We start from the raw sequence: 23,946 nt of genomic DNA, 5'->3' as shown, positions 1-23,946 counted from the left end.
AGAAAAAGTCAAGAGAAAAAGAAGGAAGTCGGGTGCAGGGGGCTTCCTGCTCCCCTTTTATCATTGGCGCAGGATAGAACACAAATCACAATTCCTTTTTTCTTAGGAAATTATTTCCCATGGTCACGAGATTATATTCTTTAAACTACAACTTCATTTAAGGAAATGGGTTTACTAGTTTCTCTGGGGAAAAAAAAAATGTCTGGAAGCCTAACATTAGTGATGGTGGGGGTTGGGAGGACCACTGGGGAGATGGTATCACAATCAGAGAGCTTAGGGGCTGAATGGGTCCCTAAGGACCGTGCTACTGTAAAGGTCTCACTTCACAGACGAGGTAAGCAAAGCCCAAAGGGATTAAGTGGCGAGTACAAGACCCCACTGCTGTTCACAGCTGAGCAGGGAGCAGCACCCAGGCCTTCCGTCCCGAGTCCAGTGGGCTTTTCAGTACTTCACCTTGTCTTCAACACGTTGCTCTATTTTCAAGGAGCAAAAAGTCAGTTTACCCTCAGGCTCACACGTGCTGTCACATATAATATCACGTATCACTAGGCACTCAGCACAGACAAATCCTAACAAGTGTGGAGGTGAGATGAGCCAAGCTTTCCTGGCCTTCCCCAGCTCCACAGTAAGCTCCCCTAGCCACTTTCTGAGAGTTAAGGTAAGAGCCCTGGAACAACCCAGAAATGAAATCTACTCACAGCCAGCCCTCAGGACTGGAGCAAAGTGAGCCTGAAGTTCCGAGAATAATGCTGATCAGCACTTTGCAAAAATCTACTCTCCACACTGACAGCACACAGCGCTCCTTCCAAGTGTAGCTTGGCAGCCTGCTTCACTCTATCTAGTATCAATGACAAAGTCCTTCTAGTCCTGTGTGATCTCACCTGCACTCCTATCTTTCCACGTCCATCTTCCACCACTTGCCCAAACCTCCCCTTTTCCTCCATCCATGGAGGAACCTTCTCAGAAGGCTCCAGGCTATTCATACCTTCACCCCTGTGTCCCTTCCACTCTATTCTCACTTCATTCATCCCAGGTACTCATTCCCCAAACCTCAGCTCAAGGTCAGTTCAATTTAAATACATTTCTAGTAACACCCCCCCCCCAACTCCCTACCAGGAGAAGTTAGGTGCCCCTCCTCTATCTTGCCAAACCTCCATCATAGCATCCTGAGATGCCCACTAGTTTCTTTTCTCTCCCCTGAGGATCATCTCTGTATCCCCCACTATCTTGCAATACCTAACACACTCAGCCTGAAATTAATCATTGCAGAAATGAATAGATTACCCTGGACTCTAAAATCGATGTTTTTAAGGGGGTAGGAGCACATCCTTCTATTGAAAGTTCAGCTGAATACTTTTCAATGAGATAAAATAAGTGGTATTTCCCATTGTGTCAGGCACGATGCGTGTGTGTGTTAGTCATTCATTCGTGTCTGACTCTTTACGACCCCATGGACTATAGCCCTCCAGGATCCTCTGTCCAGGGAATTCCCCAGACAAGAATACTGGAGTCGGTAGCCATTCTCCTCTCCAGCGGATCTTCCTGACCGAGGGATTGAACCCAGGTCTCCTGCATTGCAGGCAGATTCTCTACTGTCTGAGACACAAAGGAAGTCCATGGCATGACAGGACAGCCCTAATCAGGCATGCAGGTAGGAACCTGAGGCATCAAAGTAAACCAGCCAATGGGTACAGCTAGCAGTACAAAAAAAAGGAAGTCTTATTTTCCTTTTCTTTAACATGTTGACCATCCCTAAGACTTTAGAAAACCTGGAAGAAAATGCAAAACAAATATGCAATTGTGGTGGCACTTCTTCATGACACTCCTCTAAAATATAAACTGACTGCTCAAATGTAAAACATGAACCACAATTATAACCCCGAAATGTCTCCTGAGTGCCAATTATTATTACTGTCAACTTTCTCAAAATGTATCAGATTCTTAAACATGCAGAAAACTAGCCTTTCATTCACAGAATAAACTTCAGAGACCTAAATTATATTATCATGGTCACTGGACAGGGGGGAAGGCAGTCTGAGGTTTTGCCTAACTGGAATATTTTAAAGGCTGCTGGACAGGAGAAAGAAGTTTCATTCAAAGCAGAAGAGAAGAGTGGAAGAGGGGGGCAAGGAGGGAGGGAGGAATAAAGCCAGAAGAGGGAAGAGTGAGGTGGGAGGAGAAGGAAAGCAACTGACAAAGTCAAGTGCAAAAGCCAGTTTTTTTTTTTTTTTTTTCAAAGAGACTTGATTCTCACCCTTTTAAGCAAAGTGAACAAGAAGGGAAATACTAACCAACGGTCCGGCAGACACTCCCGAAACAGAGGCTGGATTTTCGTATGGTTTCCTCCAGGCTTTATGGCAAGGATGTTTAAATTTCCTTATTCATTCAGTCATGTATGTAAGCAGACCGCGCTATGCTAATTTGGTTATAATTTGGCAAACTGGGTGGGGTTGGAGGAGGAATATGGTGAACGTTTCTTGGTTACCGCTTGGCGGTAGATTCTTGGTCTTGCTGCTTTCCTATATAAACCTTCCCCAAATCCTCCCCAAATCAATTACATTTTCTCTCTCTTCCTCCCTCCCAATCAATCACACACACACACACACCCTGGTACCAGAAGAGATTAGAGCACACAACCCATTGCCTCACATAATGAACCCCCCGACCTTTGCCCAGGGCTGGGTTCTGCCAACTGAAGTGAAGGCCAGGACTGGGCTGGAGTCTCACGAGGCTCATCAGGACAGAGCCAGCCAGACCAACTGAGAAGGCCATGTGTTAGAATTTGACAAAGACCATAAGCCAGAGGGGCTGAAGACAGTGAGAGTGATCTAAATCTAAATCCACGACTGAGTTCAAGAAGGGAAGCTCCAGGAGGGCAGAGGTGCTGGGATCTCCATGAAGGATCCCAAGAACCCAGCGTATAGAAAGTGAAATATTTGTTAAATGAAGGGTAAGCAATTAAATTTTAAAACATGAGTGCCCATTGGCGATCCTAATATACTTAAAGTTACATGTTTAATTATAGTATCTATCAGTGGCTATTATCTGGAGCTTCACCAGATTTCTTGTAGCCTCCTCACCAGTTAGAACAATCACAATGATTCCCACCACTGAGTGTGGGTTGAGCTGCTGTGCACACAAATCTTTGCTGTTAGTTATCCAGTCATGTCCAATTCTGTGAACCCAAGGGCTGTAGCCTGCCAGGCTCCTTTGTTCATGGGGTTTCTCAGGCAAGAACACTGCAATTTCCTCCTCCAGGAGATCTTCCTGACTCAGGGAATGAACCTGTGTCTCCTGCATTGGCAGGTGGATTCTTTACCAGTCCCTTAGCCATCAGGGAATCCCTCATGTGAGTATTATTCTTATATGACCAATGGTCCTGTCCATGCTCTCAATACAAGAAGATTGATCACCCTCCTACAGTGTTAGTGGCAATGTAAATTGGCACACTCACTATGGAAAACAGTATGGAGGTTCCTTAAAAAAGTAAAAATAGAGTTACCATATGACCCTGCAATCTCACTCCTGGGTATTTATCCAGAGAAAAACATGATCTGAAAGGATACATACACCCCAATGTTCATTACAGTATTGTTTACAATAGCCAAGACCTGAAAGTAAGCTGAATGTCCATTGACAGAGGAAAGGATAAAGAAGATGCGGTATGTATATATAAACATATATACACATACAATGGACTATTACTTGGCCATTAAAAAGAATGAAATAATGCCACCTGCAGCAACACGGATGAACCCAGAGATTGTGATACTGAGTGATGTAAGTCAGAGAAGAAGAAATATTGTATGACATCCCTTATATGTGGAAACTAAAAAGAAATGATACAAATGAACTTACGAAACAGAAACAGACTCACAGATTTAGAGACTGAATTTATGATTGCTGGGAGGAAAGCTGGAGGAAGAGATAGTTAGGGTTTTGGTGATGGACATGAACACACTTCTATATTTAAAATGGACACGAACAAGGATCTACTATATACCACATGGAATTCTGCTCAATGTTATGTGGCAGCCTGGATGGGAGGGGAGTTTGGGGGAGCACAGATACATATGTACGTATGGCTGAGTCCCTTTGCTGTTTACCTGGAACAATCACAACATTGTTAATTGGCTATATCCCATCCAATACAAAATAAAAAGTTTTAAAGAATAATATATTGAAAAAAAGACTGTTCATGATTGATGAGCAAAGCTGAAATTAGCAAGGCCTTTTACTGTTTAAAAGACTCCTGCTTGGCTAACTTTCCTGTGTTTGTGTGCAATAGACAATTCTGTGACATGTGACACATACAAAGCCATTTACTATAAGGAACCCATACAGGGAATCCTCAAGCTGGAATCAAGATTGATGGGAGAAATAACAACCTCAAATATACAGATGATACCACTGTAATGGCAGCAAGTGAAGAGTAACTAAAGAGCCTCTTGATGAGGGTGAAAGAGGAGTGAAAAAGCTGGCTTAAAACTCAGCATTCAAAAAACTAAGATCATGGAATCTGGTCCCATCACTTCATGGCAAATAGAAGGGGAAAAAGTAGAAGCAGTGACAGATTTTATTTTCCTGGGCTCCAAAATCACTGTGGGTAGTGACTGCAGCCATGACATTAAAAGATGCTTGCTCCTTAGAAGGAAAGCTATGACAAACCTAGACAGTGTATTCAAAAGCAGAGACATCGCTTTGCTGACAAAGGTCTGGTAAAGTCAAAGCTATGGTTTTTCCAGTAGTCATATATTGATGTGAGAGTTGGATCATAAAGAAGGCTGGGCACGGAAGAATTGATGCTTTTGAACTGTGGTGCTGGATAAGACTCTTGGGAGTCCCTTGGACAGCAAGGAGATCAAACCAGTCAATCCTAAAGGAAATCAACTCTGAATATTCATTGGAAGGACTGATGCTGAAGCTGAAGCTCCCATACTTTGGTCACCTGATGTGAAGGGCTGACTCACTGGAAAAGACCCTGATGATGGGAAAGACTGAGGGCAAGAGGAGAAGGAGGTGGCAGGGGATGAGAAGGTTGGATGGCATCACTGATTCAATGGACATGAATTTGAGCAAACTCTGGGAGGCAGTGAAGGACAGGGAAGCCTGGTGTGCTGCAGTCCATGGGGTTGCAAAGAGTCAGACGCCACTTAGCTGCTGAACAACAAAAACCTCACAGGGAAATGTTCATTCGAATAGATTAGTTGACAATGACTAGATTTGAGACTCCCTGACTGTGAGTTGGTGGACTGTTAGTTCATTTACTCTGAATGATATTTTGGACAAGTAGAAACAGCCCTTCTGACAGATGTTTCCAAAGTCAGACTCAGAAGTCCATGAATACCTCATCTCCAAACCCTGTCTTCCTCCTGAGTCTGCAACACAAGCCAGAAATCTAGGGGTTACCTTCTCTACCTCTTCTACCCCCATTTCATCTGTCAACTTTAGCTCTTCAGTATCTTTTGAATTCATTCCATCCCCTTTATCGTCTCTACTGCTACCACCAAGTCCTAGCCATGATCTCTCATTGAGACTTTAGGAATGGCCTCACAACACCCATGAGGAGCCTCGGGCTCCCTCCAATCCATTTTTTATGGAAAAATTATTTTTTGAAATAAATATGATCATGGCATCCCTGTGAATAAAACATTCAAATGATTTTCCTTGTTCATACAATTAACATTAACTCATCATGTGAGTTAATAGTTACTAGTTATCCCCCCAAATCCTCTCTCCCCACTTTCAATTAGTAATAGAACCCAGTAAGAGAGTACCTGTCACAGCCAACCTTGCAGCCACCTCTGGTCATACTAAGACTCACTTCTGGCTACAGGATGTCAGAAGTGGCAGAAACATCTTTCAGGAAATGTATGTCCCTTTCACTTTTCCTTCTCCACTCCCACTGGCTTGATGGGCTGGATCACCAAACACAGTGATGAGGGCATCTACATCTGTGGAGCATTTCTGGAACTCATTATGAAGTGGGAAAGTCTTCCCAGATGGCACTGGTGGTAAAGAATCCACCTGCAATGTAGGAGAAGCAGAAGACAAAAGTTTGATCCTTGGGTCAGGAAGATCTCCTGGAGGAGGAACTGACAACCCACTTCAGTATTCTTGCTGGGAAAATCCCATGGACAGAGGAGACTGGTGGGCTACAGTCAATGAGGTTGCAAAGAGTCGGACAGGACTGAGAGATTGAGTATACATACTGAAGTTGGATCTCAGATAATAAGGGTTTAAGTACTCATAAAGGACTAACTAGGCAGTGGTTTTTTGACCAGCCAGTTGAGGTCTTTCTAGCTTACTCTTGAAAGAAAAATTTTCTTCACTGAATTTTTCAGGTTCAACTGAAAAGGAGTGGGAAAGAAAAATCAAGATGTGTAAAAGCATAAGCTTTCCCTGGTGGCTCAGAAGGTAAAGAATCTTTCTGCAATGTGGGAGACCTGGCTTCAAACCTTGGGAAGATCCCCTGGAGAAGGAAATGGCAACCCACTCCAGTAGTCTCGCCTGGAGAAACGCATGGACAGAGGAGCCTGGTGGGCTACAGTCCACAGGGACACAAAGAGTCGGACACAACTGAAGTGACTTAGCACACATGCATGTAAAAGCATATGCTGAAATGTCATCAATATGTATAAAGAAAGAAACTTGACAGGAGCACATGACAGTCTGACATGAATTTTTTTCATGGGGCCTTAAGAGACACCTCTTCCATTTCTAAGAGAGAGTTATGAATTCTAGTGCACTAAAACCAAAAGTATTTAGAAATGAGTAGCTTTATTTAGGGAATTATTAGGGCCCACAGTAATGACCATCATCAACAGACAGAAATAATATTTTGGTCTATTAAAGAAAACAGGGGACACTCTGCCCAACCTTATCCCAAACAAAATTAGCAAACCTCAAGTTACTAGGGGATTTATTGAATAAATAAAATCTGGCAGTAAATAATGGTTATACAAAGAGTAGGGAAGTATGGGGCCTTAGGAACAGGATCTTTCTAAGTTTTTGCACCCAGTCCCCCTAGTCTAAGCTGCATCCAAACATGAGGCTTTCTGTTTCAAGGAGAATTTTATTTGTAGGTACTTCAAATTTAGATATTTATACCAAGAACATGAGCTAAATCAAGAGTAGGGGTAAAAAAAAAAAAGTAGGGGTACATGATGTGAATCTGCAAAGTGATTATTTTCCCCAGAGCCAGTCTGGGTTTTTTTCCCCCCTGGTTATAAATGTACAATACTTATTTTTGTAGAAATTTTGTAAGAATTAATATAATATAAAACAAATTTTAGATTCCTTTTCTGTCACTCTCCTTCTAATAGTTTCTAAAACAAAGGTTGAAAACAGACACCATACCAAAAATTTGTTTATTTTTCTTTTACCATTTAACATTAGTGTCTCAAGCATCTGCCAATTTGATTGCCACTTTTTCTAGGAAATGCAGCTTTAGCAATTCTTTGTTGGTTCAAACAAAATCAACCTGGTTCAGCCTGTATTGATTGATTAGGCTGAGAATGAAGTCCCAGTATTAAGGGCAGACCAGTATGAAATGATTGAAATTAAATGTTGGATGACCCAGGCAGACTATCAGCTTGGAGAAGTAACAAGTAAGAGGACAGCGAGCTTGAGGACATCAGGAAAAATCCATGAAAGGTACATGAGGTAGTGAGAGGGAGATAGAGGGAGATACAGAAGGATGACTGGGCACAGGCACAGAGATCTGGTGTCTACACAGTAAGTCCCTGTTGTATGGAGTTACATGGAAACATCCTCTCCCTTGCTGCCTGAAAAAGTATAATCCCCACCTATCCCAAACCAAGGGCTTCCCAGGTGGTGGTAGTGTTAAAGAACCTGCCTGCCAATGCAGGAGACATTAGAGACACAGGTCCAATCCCTGGATCAGGAAGATCCCCTGGAAGGAGGACATGGCAACCCACTCCAATATCCTTGCCGGAAGAATCTCATGGGCAGAGGAGCCTGGGGGGCTACAGTCCATAGGGTTGCAAAGAGTCAGACACCATTGAAGCAACTTAGCACACATCCTAAACCAAAATAAAGAACTGAATATACATGGCTGTATGAATTAATATTCCATCATATTCCTAGTCAGGTGCGAGTACTCTTTAAACTGAGCCATAACCCATAATCAGGCTGTGGAGTCAATTTAGTGTCTCAAAACCAGCTTTGTCAATTTGTTTAAATGGATGGGGTGGAATTGATGCTATGGAACAAATATTTGTGCCCCCTGACACCCAAATTCATATGTTGAAATGGACATGGGGGGGCCTTGAGGTGATTAGATCATGAGGGTAGAGCCCTCATGAGTAAGTAGGACCAGGGCTGTTACAAAAGTGGTTCCAGAGAGCCTGCGCCACCTTCCTGCCATGTGAGGACATAGCAAAAAGACAGCTATTTGTGAACCAGGAAGTGAGCTCTCACCAGACACTGAATCTGCTGGTGCCTTGATCATAGACTTCCCAGTGTCCAAAACTGTGAGAAATAAACTTCTGTTATTTATAAGCCATTCGGTTTATGGTATTTCTGCTATAGAAGCCCAGACTAAGACAAATGGAATGGAATGGTGGTTTCTTCACATGAAATTTTTTTTAATGTGTGTGTATGACTATTGGCTCACTATGAAGACTTGATTATTTCTTACTGTGGACAGAAGTCAAACAAGTTTGTAGGTCATTGATATAGACTGTTTCTAATTTTTAAATATCATAAGTAATGATACAATAAATATCTCCTGGCAGGGAGGGGAACTTGGCCTATATTTCCATTTATTGCCAAATGATTGATTCCCAGAAACAATGTTACTGCGTGAAAGTGGTAAAAATTTATAATGTTTTTTGATAAATATTACTCAATGCTTTCAAACTATCTTAATTTAGACTCCGACCAGACCAACAGAGAACTTCAATATCAGTGTACAACTGTCAGAAAAAACTTTATTCTCCTCCCATCATTGCTAATTTGATGGGTAAAAATGATCTTCTATTGTTTTAATATAGTTATTTGAAAATTAGTGAGGTTACTTCTTTGAAACATTTAATGTGAATTACCTATATATGTCCTCCCCTTTTTGTTATTTTCTTTGTTGGAGTTCCTACCTTTTTATTTCTGCTCTTTTATGCATTTTTTAAGGAACAGTTTCTTAGTTATTCTCTAGGAATGACGGTGTAGCAAGAAGAGAAAATAGGAGAGTGTTTCAATTGGCTTGATTTTGCCAGACTGATATCAGAATAACCCTAGGCTTTTAATCCTTCACTTGATTTTGAACCAGCTGCATGATATAGTATATTAGCCTTAAAAATAACTAGTGCTGGAAATGCAGCCAACATGCAAGTTTACACTTTGTACTTCCTCCTCTGTGCTAAATACTTCAATGCTAGGCTTACTTTAAAAAAAAAAAAAATTAAGACAGTAGTACTGGAAAATGTGAAAGAGCGATTACACACCAAAGAAGACAGATTGAGATGCTCCAACATACACAGGGTGGAATCTGAATTAAATTCTAACTGCAAAGAATACGTTTTGGAAAAGGTTGTTATCGACAATTTTATAAAAATTAAAGAATAAAATGAGTTTTCAGGTTAAAAGCAAAAGTAATCATTGAGTAGTATAAATAAAAAAGTATACCCACTCTAGGGCATTAGGTTAAAGAAAAAAAGTCTTAAAAAGTCCTTTACATAGAGGCAGATTACCTAGTAAGAAACTCAAATGGACAAGTAGAAGACTTTCTCTCTGCAACAACAGATAACAGGACACAAATGAAAACCTTCCAAGTGGTAGAAAAATAACCATCTATTTAGAAATTGATACCCAGCTAAATCCTCCCTAAGTCTTTGGCATGGGTGGACAGCAGAGCCAGAGGCATATGAAAACTGAGTTTACAACCTAAATATTCTAATTTAAATAATTACTAAAGGAGCTATTTTCCAAGAAGACAAAAAATCTTAAATGCTGAAATTGTTGTCTCTTAAAAAAAAGATTCTCTTCCAATTACTCCAGTTACTATCCTGTAGTTATTGAGCTATTTCTCTTCTTCCTTTTAAAGAAAGCTTTTTGAAGGAATTGCATTATGTTTTTACTACCAATTAATTTTTGTCTCTTTCATCAAATGCACTCAAATCAGACTTTAATCCCCACCACTCCAATTAAATAGCTTTTGTCCTGGTCTCTAATGACTTCTATTAATATATTGCTAAATCTAGTAGCTATTTTTTAATCATCTTTATTTGAACTGTTAAAACAACATATGACACAGTGGCCTTCTCTTTGAAACACTACCTTAATCTGATCACTTTATCTGTGAGCTCTTTAGTGATAACCTACACTCTCCACTGATTCTCCCACCCTACTGGACACTTAATTATGGTCGATTTTGCTCTGTCCGCTTCATTTTCTCAACCATGTAATACTGGAATACCCCTAGGACTTCTCTCCTTTTCCCCCTATTTACACTTACTCCCTAGGTGGCCTCGTTCAGTATTATGACATCAATATCATCTATGATTATGTTCTCCAAATATATAACTTCAATTCACACCTTTCCTTGAACGACAGACTCATCTATCCAATGACTAATAATTCCCTTGGATGTTTGACAGGAATCTCAAACTTATAAATCTACAACCAAACTTCTGATTTTACCATCCTAACCTGCTCATTCTACAGTCTTGGTCATTTCAACCTAAATCACCTTCATCCTTCCAGATTCTCAGGCCTTTCACTCATATCTCTGATTAATTCATGAGCTAATCCCATTAGACATACTTTCCAACTATATCCAGAATGTGATCACTGCTTACCATCCCCCATCTTTATTTTCCTTATCCAAGATACTAATGTTTCTTATCTGGATTACTATAATAATTTCTTAATTGGTCTACTTTCTGGTCTTGAATATCTTATGTCCACATACACTAGCCACCCACCAAGATCTTAATCTTGATAAAACAAGAACATGTCAATTATTTAAGGCTCTCTAATGGTATCCATTTCACTCAGAGTAAATGCAAAAACGCTCACAGTGGTCTGAGCATCTTGTTTGATCCCCTCAACCCTCACCCCCCACTCTCATCCCCTATCTCTGCTGCCATCAACCACCTTACTTTTTTTTTGCTCATTCTGCTCCAACATTAGACTGTTTGATGTTTCTTAGCCCTCAGGAAGCATATGCCATTTTCTCTGCATAGGGTACTTTTCTCCCAGACTTCCTTTAAGTATCCATTCAAATATCACTTTATCTGTGAGCTCTTTCCTGATAACCTACATCAGTAATAACCCTCAAACTCATTTTTTCCCCATAGCATTTATATTATATAGTCGTTAACTTTTTTCTTTCTTCTCTTACTAGAATATTAACTACATGAGTTTAGGGACTTTATTCGTACTGTTCATTGCTGTATCTCCAAGTACCTATAACCATGGCAGGCCAATAGGAAAAATGCGGTAAGGATTTACTAGATAAATAAATAAATGATGAGGAAGAGAAAGGCAAAACCAGATGGCTAATTCAACTCCATATTGCTTGTAAAAACAATATTAATCACATTTCTTATTGATCAAAAAAGATGAAAATACATTTTAGGCAATAAAAATATGGGAGATAGTTGACATTATCTCAAAGGATGACTAAAATGTACTAGATTCTCTACTCTGTTAGAAAGATAGATGGTGCCTGTGGAATGGGAACGCTAACAGTGCTTGATGTGGGAGTGAGCAGCCCAACTGAGCGGTACATGGATAGATACATGGACATGTGGTGGGTGCTGACAATGTGGTCTTTGCAGGTTCGCCTGTCTTAAGAATTAGCAGAGTGGTGCTGGGGACCCTCCCCCGCGAAGACTGAGGGAGTCACAGCCCACCAGACAGACTAGGAAGGGAGAGAGAAGCTGAGCCTGATCACATTTCTTTGAAAAGTGACAGTCTTCACAGAGTTTAGAAAATAGGAAAAGGAGATGTTTTAGGCTTTTGTTCTAGGAATGTTTAAATTCTCAATAGGCAGAAAATGGAGAATCCCTTTTCCTAGGTAATGACTATATTTGAAATAAAATGAAAGGAAAACATCTGCATTTTTAACTTTTCTAAGAAACATTTCTAAAAATTATTTACATCAATACCCATAAAAGCATGTTTACCAAAATACATTTTAAGACTAAAAAATGAAACAAAAATGACATAGTAATACATCCCATTCAAGTAAGATTTAGACTCAAAATTAAGGATAGTTCATTTACAGAGGCTCAATATAATTTTCAGCATTAATAATTTAGAAAAGGCAGTCAAATGGTTATTTTAACATGCAGAAGACTGATGTTATAATTTATATTTATTTATAAATTCTCTTAAGAAACTAGAACTAGAGAACAATTTTCTTAATCTGACAAAAATAGGTCACCTCCAAACCTATACCTAATGGCATTCTTCAAGTGAAACTTGAAGACTCTCACTATAATGAAGTACAAGTAAAATTTTTGAAGACTTTCACTATAACATAAAAATGCTTATTATAAAGAAATAGTATTTACATGGCATGGTATCTTGTAAGGATAGGAAAGTTCAGATCAGTGGGAAAAAAGAGCCTAGAAAGTCTAAAGCATATATGGGATTTTAGTGTATAACAGAGAAGACAATACAAACAATGGAGACAGAATGAAGCTTTCCAGTTAATGGCGTTGGGACTAGATTTTCACATGGGAAAAAAGATTCATGCTTTACACCATACACATTCATTAACCCCATGTAAATTAAAAGTCTACTTATTTAAAACAAAACTTTCATAAATGAATTAAAGCACTTTAGAATATGGGAGGAGTTAATATAAAATATAACCATGGAGGAGAAAATGATTTCTTAAGCAAAGCACAAAAAGCAGAATAACAAGGAAATTTAACTATATCAAAAATTTAAAATTATCTGTGCTAAAAGATGTCATAAAAATTACAATGCAATCAACAGATGGGAGGCAAAATTCTCTATGTGTATAATAGACAAAGGGTTAGTCACATACATATGAATGCATATCATGAAAAATAAACATATATTAAGATACATATACATTAGGATCCCATGTATACACACGTTTCTATAAATCAATAGTGAGGATAGACAAGAAAAGAATGGACAGAGAGTAGAAAAAGACACAGAGGAGGAAATCCAAATGGCCCTGCACAAATGATGTTCAATTTCATAAATAATGAGTCATGAAAGTTAAAACAATGAGATTCATATGCAGTATCCATCAACTCTCAGATAATTAAATCTGAGAGTAATCAAGTGCTGGCAGGGACTTGGGGAAGGGAGGGTTCTCACATATTGCTGATACTAGTATAAACTGGTTGTGCAATTGGTAGAGGAATTTGGTAATATCTCACAGACACAAAAATGCACATAATCCTATGATGTGGCAAGTTTCCATTGATGTGTACTCCAGACAAGCTCTATCACATATGTCCAAGGGGATATTTATTTCAGTATCAATTATTTTGGTGAAACAATGAAATCAATTCAAATTCCAATCAGTGTGGGAATAGATAGTGATATTTTCAAAAGATGGAGTAATACACAGCAATTAAAAAAATGAACTAGGGTAATATAGCCATGAAGGTGAGTTCTGAAAAAAATGCTTGGTAGTTAAAGTAGCAATTGCCAGAGTAACACATTCCACACCCAAAGTAAAAAATACACACTTGAACATGCAAATAATTTGGTTCATGTATATAATAAGCATGTTTCATATTTGTAGTAAAATTCAAAAGTATAAAAACAGGATTGTGCAAATGCCAATATATGAAAGCTGTATCCTCTGGAGTGGCAGAGAGTATGGCAAGACTGGAAAAGGTTCAAGTGGAGACTTCACATTTACCCATATAGTTTGTTTCTTTACAAAGAATGGCTATGAAGCAGGCATGGGAAATAGGTTTACGTTTGATGTATTCATCTGGGTGGCAAGTACACAGGCATTTATTGTAGCATCCTTAGTGCATTAAGAAAATGACATAAAAAACAAAGTAGGTCAGGGTTGACACCCATACTCAGCTTTGAAGCAGTTAAAGAAGATGGACTGCCACCCCTCTCTTTCCCATAAGAACATGAAGTCAAGTCTCTGAGCGGGAATCAGGAGGGAAGAGGGTAGGGCAGTTTAAAAGAATGACATAGTCCAAAGTCACAACATAAACTGATGAGACCCAAATAGGTCCAAGATGGCAGACAAGTCTACCTCCGCTAGACATTGAGCCTCAGTGTATGCTCATCATTAACACATCATCAAGTTAAGTGACATACCCACCAGCTCCAAGACAGTTCAGGAGTCCAGATAATCAAAGACCAAAAAGTAGGCAGTGGCCTGAATCCTGGGATCTCTGCCTCTTCCCCAGGATAGTTGGAATAATTCCATCCACTCATTACCCTATGAAATTACCCAGTCCATAAGCACTAACCAAGCCATCTTTTGAGCCACCCTCACCTTGGCTCAGACGATAAAGAATCTGCCTACAATGCAGGGGACCTGGGTTTGATCCCTGGGTCGGAAAGTTCCCCTGGAGAAAGGAATGGCTACCCACTCCAATACATTTGCCTGGAAAATTCCATGGACAGAGGAGCCGGGTGGGCTACAGTTCATGGGGTAGCAAAGTGTCAGACACAACTGAGTAATTAACACTTTTACTTTTCACCTTTGGAGAGGGCCCGCACTGTGGAGTCTGTTTCTCTCTAAATAAGTCCACTTCTTACCTACCAAAAAACCCAAACAGGAACAAAAACAAACGAACAAGCCAAAAAAAAAAAAAAAAAACAAAGCAGTTCAAAGAGCCCCAAGTCTATACCCTTGACCAGAGTCAAAGGTGACAAGCACAGTAAGTATTGTACAGATGGAAAGCTAGAGATACACTATGTTGACTTTCCATGTGTGGAGCATCCATCCCTGTGATGACACTGAGATGGAAAGGCTGGTACAGTGACTCAGGTTGGTTCCAGTCACTGAATTCATGACAGTCACCCCCACATCCATTGCACTTACCCCTATGGCTTAATAGTTGACCCTCAGTCAACTGGTATGAGGAGGAAGGGCAGTTACTCAATCCCAGTTTTTAGGTTGAGAAACACTGTCTTCACAGATTCCAGAGAAAAGCCACAGAGTGGAACTCCCAAGAAGAAAAGCAAATCACATGTGATGCTGCTCAGGCCAGGTCCTGTCACAAGGCTTCCCAGAGGTCTGGTGCCAGCAGAGCCTGATGAAAGTGAAAAAAGCTATATTCCTCACTAGCCTTCAAGAAGCACGCTGATTTAAGTGCTTCAGTACTCCACTGAAAAACTGTCTGATTAGGGGGCATAATTATTAATAAGGGGCTTCCCAGGTGGTGTTAGTGGTAAAGAACTTGTCTGCCAATGCAAGAGACATAAGAGACACAGCTTCGACTCCTTGGTCAGGCAGATCCCCTGGAGGAGGGCATGATACTCCAGTACTCTTGCTTAGAGAATCCCATGGACAGAGGAGCCTGGCGGGCTACAGTCCATAGGGTCACAAAGAGTAGGACATGAGTGGAGTGACTTATAGCATGCAGCATGCATGCATGCATACAATGATTAATGAACGGTTCTCAATCTCTCTCCCTGAAGTCACACAAACAAGACCTCAGTAAGCTGGATAGGGGGGTTCTGTTTAGTCTCCCTGAATTTGCAACTAATGGCTCTGAAAGTGCTGGTTCTTTTTACTCAAGTGGACTATTAGAAAACCTGCCAGCAAACACCCACTAAAACAAGAATCAAAATATTTCACATACTACTATGTGACGCAGTTGGTTGAGAAACATCAAAATAATAATATAGTGACCATAAAAGGGCAGTACAGGCAGAAACCCCGTTCAGAACATCCAGGATGAATGGCATACATCTGTGGTCATCTCAGTTCCTAAGTACAGAGGCACCAGGATACCACACTCGCTGCCTCAAATGACTGCAGAGAATATTCTGAGAAAGTCGATAATTAGCTTCCTTGATTTTACTTTTAAGAAACAATGAGCTTCCTCGGTGGCTCAGTCGGTAAAGAATCCACTGCAATGCAGAAGACCTGGGTTTGATCCCTGGGCTGGGAAGATCCCCTGGGGAAGGAGAGGATTATCTACTCCAGTATTCTTGCCTGGAGAATCCCATGGACAGAGGAGCCTGTCAGGCCACAGTCCATGTGGTTGCGAGTTGGACACAAATTAGCAACTAAACCACCACCATAATTACTCCAAATAGGCTTCTATGTATATTTCCATGTATGTAGAAATGTGTCCCTTGTATATTTTACCTGCATGTCCTACAATAGCACCACGCTTCACAAGTATGTTTCCACCGAGTTAGCCAGAGCAGCTTCAACTGCAGCTCTAGAAACTATTTAGCTGCTCTTATTGAAAGAGATGAAAAACTAAGAGAATAGATAACTTAGTTTGTGCCAACAATCTACTTCTGAACATGACACAGCTTGTGCAAAACTGACATGTCTTGCATGTTTAAAGATTTGTCTCTGGTAGTCATTTCCACAGCACCTACTGAGTTGCAGCCATACTTAAAAAATTTTTAAAGTCCTGTGACTTTATTTCCAATTACTTTTTTTCCCTTGAAAAGGTAAAGGCATTTTTATGCTTTGAGTTCTTACAAGGTTCCCACTTTTCTTCCATTGTAACTACTTTATAACAAACAAATGTAAATTATTTCACAGATCCTTCTAATGAACAGTATTTCACTTTTAAGACAACAGTCCTTTAACTGTTAGCAAGATTGGTTTCAAAATACTTTAAAGCACTGAAATAAGTGCATACATTATTTCAAAAAAATTAAGTATAGTAAAGAAAACAAGTATAATGAAAAGTATTCTGAATGACGGAAGTATATAAAATAAACAAGATCAATTTATAATCTGGTTAATGCATAGTAATTTAACCAATAAATTAGAATCTGTAATATCAGATATGTGTTTCTATATATCAGTCCTAACAAGCTGGAATCAAGAGTGCCGGGAGAAATATCAATAATCTCAGATATGCAGATGACACCACCCTTATGGCAGAAAGTGAAGAAGAACTAAAGAGCCTCTTGATGAAAGTGAAAGAGTGAAAAAGTTGGCTTAAGCTCAACATTCAGAAAACTAAGATCATGGCATCCGGTCCCATCATTTCATGGCAAATAGATGAAGAAACAGTGGCAGACTTTATTTTTTTGGGCTTCAAAATCACTGCAGATGGTGACTGCAGCCATGAAATTAAGACACTCCTTGGAAGGGAAGTTATGACCAACCTAGATAGTGTATTAAAAAGCAGAGACATTACTTTGCCAACAAAGGTCCGTCTAGTCAGAGCTATGGTTTTTCTAGTAGTCATGTATAGATGTGAGAGTTGGACTATAAAGAAAGCTGAGTGCTGAAGAATTGATGCTTTTGAATTGTAGTGTTGGAGAAGACTCTTAAGAGTCTCTTGGACTGCAAGGAGATACAACCAGTCAATTCTAATGGAAATCAGTCCTGAATATTCATTGGAAGGACTGATGCTGAAGCTTCCATACTTTGGCTACCTGATGTGAAGAACTGACTCATTTGAAAAGATCCTGATGCTGGGAAAGATTGAAGGCGGGAAGAGAAGGGGATGACAGAAGATGAGATGGTTGGATGACTACACCGACTCAACAGACACGAGTTTGGGTGAACTCCGGGAGTTGGTGATGGACAGGGAGGCCTGGCGTTCTCAGTCCATGGGGTTGCAAAGAGTCGGACACGACTGAGTGACTGAACTGAACAGTGCTTCTAAACTGATTGATGCCAGTTTTGAAACAACTATTGATACTCAGGTCAAATTTTAGTCCACATCTAAGATTCTGGCGTATTTTCAGGTTTGCCATCCTTTGCTAAATTCAGTTTTTCTGAAGTCTACATGTTTTAGGTATTCTGGAAGTTCCTCCTTTAAGCTAAGAGGAAGAGTAGGCAATAGATAAGAATCCCCTAGTTGCCACTGACTTCCATCCATGGCTCATTTTGCCCTTTTAACTATACTGGCACTATGAATGCTTTTTAAGACAGCGTGGACTTTTTCTTTCATAACAATCATTTCAGAGTTAAGTGTACCCATTTGTTCCTGAATGTCTGACTGTCTAAGTCTTCCTCACAGCTTGTCAGTTATTTCTAAAGCTGGAAAGCTACATGACAATTTTTCTTCTTCCATCAGAATTTTAATGTGTGTTGTAGGTTGTAGCCAGTGTTCAAAAGAGAAAAAATTCAAACTCTCTCTTTAGTGCTAATTCTACATTTAATTTATTTCAGGTGAAGAAATCAGGGCTGGCATAATAAACTTAGAAAAGATGAAGCGTCGTTTAATTTGTTCATTTTTATTTCTGGTTCTAAGAATGGATTTTGTCTCCATTTTTAGTGAATAATGGAAGATTTAAAAATCATAGATCCAAAAGAAGTTCCAGATCTTGTATTTTAGGGAAAGAAGGGATGATAAGTAGACTGTTTACAAATGTGAAATTTGCTGAAGCCTCAACCAAGCAGGAACTAATCAACCCACCCAAGGGTTAAGCTGTGTCTGACACAGCACCTGTCAGAACATCCACTTTCATTCAGACTGTCAAACTCAAAACTGGCCAGACAGATTCACCTTCCAGACTCAGACTTCTGCACAGTGGTAGAACAACAAACGGGAAATGGGCCAAAGCTGCCTTTACTGCTGGTCGAAGCACACAGCACTGCTGATGCTGCAGAGAATGATGAGATGGCCAGGACTTTAACCAAAGAGATTAGTATATATGTACATATTTGAATATATGCCTTATAGTATATGGAGAAGGCAATGGCAACCCACTCCAGTACTCTTGCCTGGAAAATCCCACGGACGGAGGAGCCTGGTAGGCTGCAGTCCATGGGGTAGTGAAGAGTTGGGCACGACTGAGCGACTTCACTTTCATTTTTCACTTTCATGCATTGGAGAAGGAAATGGCAACCCACTCCAGTGTTCTTGCCTGGAGAATCCCAGGGACAGGGGAGCCTGGTGGGCTGCCGTCTGTGGGGTCACACAGAGTCAGACACGACTGAAGAGACTTAGCAGCAGCAGCTTCTAGTATATATCGCTGACTGATCTATTACATCATTAGGTATTGCTCCTAATTCCATATTTAGACCACCCATTCACCTACTGCATGAATCTCCATTGGATGTTCCATTTAATTTGTGTTCTAGACAGACCCTACTCCTTTGGAAGACACTAATTGGTGAAGGGGTTTTCTTGTGATCATCACCAACAGTATATCTGCCTCTTTGCTCATTTTAAAGACTATTAACCACCACATATTCCTCATTGGTCCCCCTGTTTTCTGACTCTTGTCTCTGATCCTTCTTGCCCTTTGTTGCCAGGAAGCAGAAGTCCATCTCTGAATATAACATTCCTTGTTTAGTATTATTTAATGACTTCCCATGCTTGGGCCCTAACTCCTTAGCTGGCAATCAGTATTCCATCCAAACTGGTCCTATTCTGTCTTTCAAGATACACTCTGCTGCTGCTGCTGCTGCTAAGTCACTTCAGTCGTGTCCGACTCTGTGCGACCCCATAGACGGCAGCCCACCAGGCTCCCCCATCCCTGGGTTCTCCAGGCAAGAATACTGGAGTGGGTTGCCATTTCCTTCTCCAGTGCGTGAAAGGGAAAAGTGAAAGTGAAGTTGTTCAGTCGAGTCCGACTTCTAGCGACCCCATGGACTGTAGCCCACCAGGCTCCTCTGTCCTTGGGATTTTCCAGCAAGAGTACTGGAGTGGGCTGCCATTGCCCTCTCCGCAAGATACACTCAGTGTCCTTCAATTTGTTACATGGATATACTCCAACTTTTAACTGATATGTTCTATAGTACCTGGAGTGCCCTCTATTTTCCTTTCTCTCCATGTTTTGGCTTTTTTTCATCTTGTAATACAACCTACCAAATTTTCCTGTCTCTTCCTTCAGAAAGTTTTCCTCAGTCATTGAATCAGGCAGGATCTTTCTGAGCTCTGAAGCTGCATGCTTTCTTTGTCAAACTCTTGCTTAGTTTATCACAGCCTGTCCGACAACAAGCTGGATGTGGTCTTTATCAAACTAGAAGTTCCCTTCGGGAGATAGAGGCTTATTATATTTGGTGTTAAACTGACACTGTTTAATATTGGAAAGGGTGCCTGACAAATGTGATCATCTGCTTTACAAAACTAAATAAATTTTAAAATCATCCACGGCTTTTCAGCTCTGCCTGCTCAGTCCCCAGCGCCCAAAGGGAAAGAGATCTAAGACTTCAAAAGCAAGACCTCATCTGTGCCTCCTCTATTACCTTGCATAATGTCTGGAAAATTATAGGCCCTAATAAAATGTTCTTTTTCTCCTCCAGTAAATGAGCCTTGGCTGAACAGAAGCATAGCCAACACTTCAGCACAAGGTGCGTGATCTTTGGGGTTTGATACTCTTTAAGGGGAGAAAGAACCTTAGGAGTGAGAAAAGTTGCCCAAACAGTAACAATGGCAACCCATGCAGGCAGCACTCAACAGTGATGATTAGACACTATGCTCTTTTTCAGGATGAGCTAGGAGTAATTGAGGCGGGGGTGGGGGCAGTGCAGAGAGATGATTTTTGACTTAACATTTCAAGACCAGAGAAAAACGTTTATACCTTTACAGTGTTCTGATGATTGCCATAGCTAATACAGTTGCCAGAGCAGGGGGAAAAAAGTGGTAAGATGATGGAAAGATCAATCTATTAGAACTGAATTTATCTGTACTTACACTGTCACCCTCAAGCTTTGAGTTGAAAATGCCTTTAATCAAGATATTTCAACAGACTGCTGAAGAACAGAATATATCTGTGCCATTTCTTCTGGTAAGTACTAACATACATAAATTTCTTACATAATGGATGAGAAAATTTTATTTTTTGACATGTAAATTATCTTTTCTTGTGTTGAAAGAAATTTGGCAGTCAATCTGCACCACCCTTTACACACAAAGTGGCTCAACCAACTACTGGGCTTTTCTTACAAATCTGGTGATCTGGGTCCCCTTAATGGCATAATGCTTGGGATGTTTTCCCTCGTGCAACACAAAATTATGGGGCAATGAAGTGTTTCTTTTGGCCAACTGACTTTGTACAAAGGTCCTATCCATGTCTCCACTTCAAAAACTCTTGTAAATTTGTAACACCCCAAAAGTCAACCTGAGCAAAAATCATAACTTTAGTCTTTCCTTTGGGCTACTATCTTTAATTTGGGGAATGCAAATAAGTCTTTCAAGATCATTTTTAAATAGCTGAGAGAACCTATGGATATGTCAAAACCTGGTCACCCCAAACTATTTCCCCAAATTGTCTGTTTGCTTCATTTTTGATTCAGTTAAGAACTAGAGAAATCCATTTTATGAAACTAGAACTCAACCCCAATAAAATCTTCTCTTTTAAAAAAGAGAAGTGAGTTTTTTCCCCCCTCCTCCTTTAGGTTTTCCCAATAGGGTAAAATCAACTTAAAACACAATCAGCCTAAGTATTATGAAAAATGTATGCCTGAGGTGGGGCTTCCTGGGTGGCACTAGTGGTAAAGGACCTACCTGTCAGTGAAGGAGACATAAGAGACATGGGTTCGATCCCTGGGTCAGGAAGACCACTCTCCCCACCCCGGGGAAGGAAATGGAAACACACTTCAATATTCTTGCCTGGAGAATCCCACAGTCAGAGGAGCTTGGTGGGCTATAGTTCATAGGGTTGCATAGGTCAGACAAGACTGAAGTGACTTCGCACACACACACACACACACCTGAGATATCTTCAGTGATCTGATTTTTAACTAGATAGACTCTTTGGCAGATGAAAATCATTAGCAAGAGAAACTGTCAAGTTTTTAAGATGTGTTGAAAAAGTTTCAGAGAAGACCTACAGCATACAGAGCTTCATAAACCTGAAATGACATTCTAAATTATACCTGGAAGTCAGTGATAACCAGAAGCCCTAGAATAAGAACTATGGATGAAATCTTAAAACATACTGGTCTCAGCAATGGCATTTTTACAGTAGAGACCAAAGGAGCCTGTACTAGAGCTGCATCCTTTAATCTGAAGAGCATGGATATATATCATCCTAGTGTCTATTGCTTCACCAGTAGAGAGTAGGTTTGGGTTGGTGCCAAGGCAAAGGCACCTGAAGATCGGCAGACAAGAGGTTTTCTTCAGGCAAAGAGCATAATAGGTTTCGACCACTGCCCTCAGCCTCTGGCCATTCTTGTATTCAATTAGTCATTCAATATGCATGTTTGAGCACCTACCGTGCATCATACACTTTCCAGGACACTCTAAATCAGCACTAAAGCTTTCCTATTTCATGAAACTGAGAATTCTACTGGAAGAAAATTTACAACAGCCAGTAAGCAAGAGAAAAATGGTTAGACAGCATCACTGACTCCATGGACAGCAAACTCTGGGAGATAGTGAAGGACAGGGAAGCCTGGGGTGCTGCAGTCCCTGGGCTTGCAAAGAGTTGGACATGACTTAGTGACTGAACAACAATGAGTGAAAAACTATCAGATGGTTAAATGCTATAAAGGAAGCATAATAGGATGATGTGATAGAAAGTAAATGGAAACAAGGGTAGGGATGGCTGGTTACTGGGTCACAAAAGACCTTTGAGTTGAGACCAGAATGACAAGAGGAGCCAGAAATGCCAAAATCTGAGGGTGAAACATTCCAGGCAAGAGGATAGTTAGCTTGGTGGGTTAGGGAACATGAGGAAAAAATCAGTGTGGTTGGAGTGTAGAGAGCTGTTTGTCCTCCAGCCAATTGCCTATAAATGTACACACTTCGGTTTCTGCCATACATTCTTCAAACTTAGGGTGAAACAAGGAAAGCTAGAGGCAAAAATGTACCCATGTTTGTATAAAGCATAAAGAGATCTTGGGGGTCTTATGCATATAATAATGATCTTGATGGCAAGTTTGTTTTCCAATATTGAGAGACTGGACCCGTTTCTCAAGGTTGAAGGCACAGAGTGCAAAGCTGGTAGGGTTAAGGAGAGCCCCATGTGGCTGTGAGAGGAAGTGCAACTAACTGCCTATCCTCAGCGGGCCTCTGACCATAAAGGGAACACCAGAAATCTTTCCTTGATTCTTCAGGAGATTTGCACAAGGTCACAAGGTACCTTGTGGCACAGCAAGCTCTCTCATGCTTTTAACTCTCACCTGACTACTGTATTCTGCCTTGAGTAATAGTTATTTCAGGATTTGTCTTCTTGCTACCAATAGCCTATAGGACATTTCTTGACAGAGATTGTTTCTTACCAATCTTTCTCTTTTCAGTACCTAATACAGAGCCTGGCACATAACAGATGCTCAGTAAATGATAAATTTCCTGGGTCTGCTTTTACTTTATTAGCCCAATATTCCAATTATAGGAATAGTAATGGTACCCACATAATATACTTGTTTTGGTGTATAAATAATAAATCCTTAAGAACTTCTGCGTCATCAACCAAAGGACGGATTCCCAGCAGCTCTTGGCATAAAACAGATAATGATACTTGCTGAACACACGCATGCATGTCTGAATGGACAAATCTATGAACAAATGCCAGTAAGAACAATTGCACTCCGAGTGATTTAGTTCATTTAGCAATGAGTTTCCACCATATGCTCAGCATTAAAGCTAAGTGTCACAGGGAAAATAAGTAAGAGAGACATGGGCTCTGCCATAATGGAACTGTGGGTCTAGTGGGGAAGCACAGCTGAAGTCATTACACATGTATGTAATTAGGCTGCAAGTGCTTTGAAGAAATGCATGAGCTAGTTTGATGATCACAGAAGGCTGCTTTGAAGTCCACTTGAAAGACAAGGTCTACTTTATTTAAAAGGTAGACAAGGGGGTCAGTGACAGTAAATAATCATGAAGTCTTTAGGAACCACAGAGCAAGGACATGGAG

At 40.4% G+C, this 23,946-nt stretch overlaps 1 protein-coding gene across 8 annotated transcripts in view; it reads right to left on the bottom strand.

The window, feature by feature from the left end:
* Positions 1-23,946, bottom strand: part of GHR (growth hormone receptor) — a 311,185-nt gene that overhangs the window by 193,005 nt on the left and 94,234 nt on the right. The window contains exon 2 of one of the 8 annotated variants that reach the window (XM_081517556.1): positions 15,029-15,239. The exons of 6 other annotated variants lie outside the window; for them this stretch is intronic. The gene's annotated coding sequence lies outside the window, so the exon portion shown is untranslated. Of the gene's footprint in view, positions 1-5,777; positions 6,028-15,028; positions 15,240-23,946 lie in introns of all 8 variants that reach the window. One more of the 8 variants, XM_081517554.1, reaches the window with a different exon arrangement.

Source organism: Giraffa tippelskirchi, chromosome 8 (genome assembly GCF_054371585.1).
Source record: "Giraffa tippelskirchi isolate mGirTip1 chromosome 8, T2T-mGirTip1v1.2.pri, whole genome shotgun sequence".
In the NCBI taxonomy this organism is placed as follows: domain Eukaryota; kingdom Metazoa; phylum Chordata; class Mammalia; order Artiodactyla; family Giraffidae; genus Giraffa; species Giraffa tippelskirchi.
This window is presented reverse-complemented; position numbering and strand designations above follow the sequence as displayed.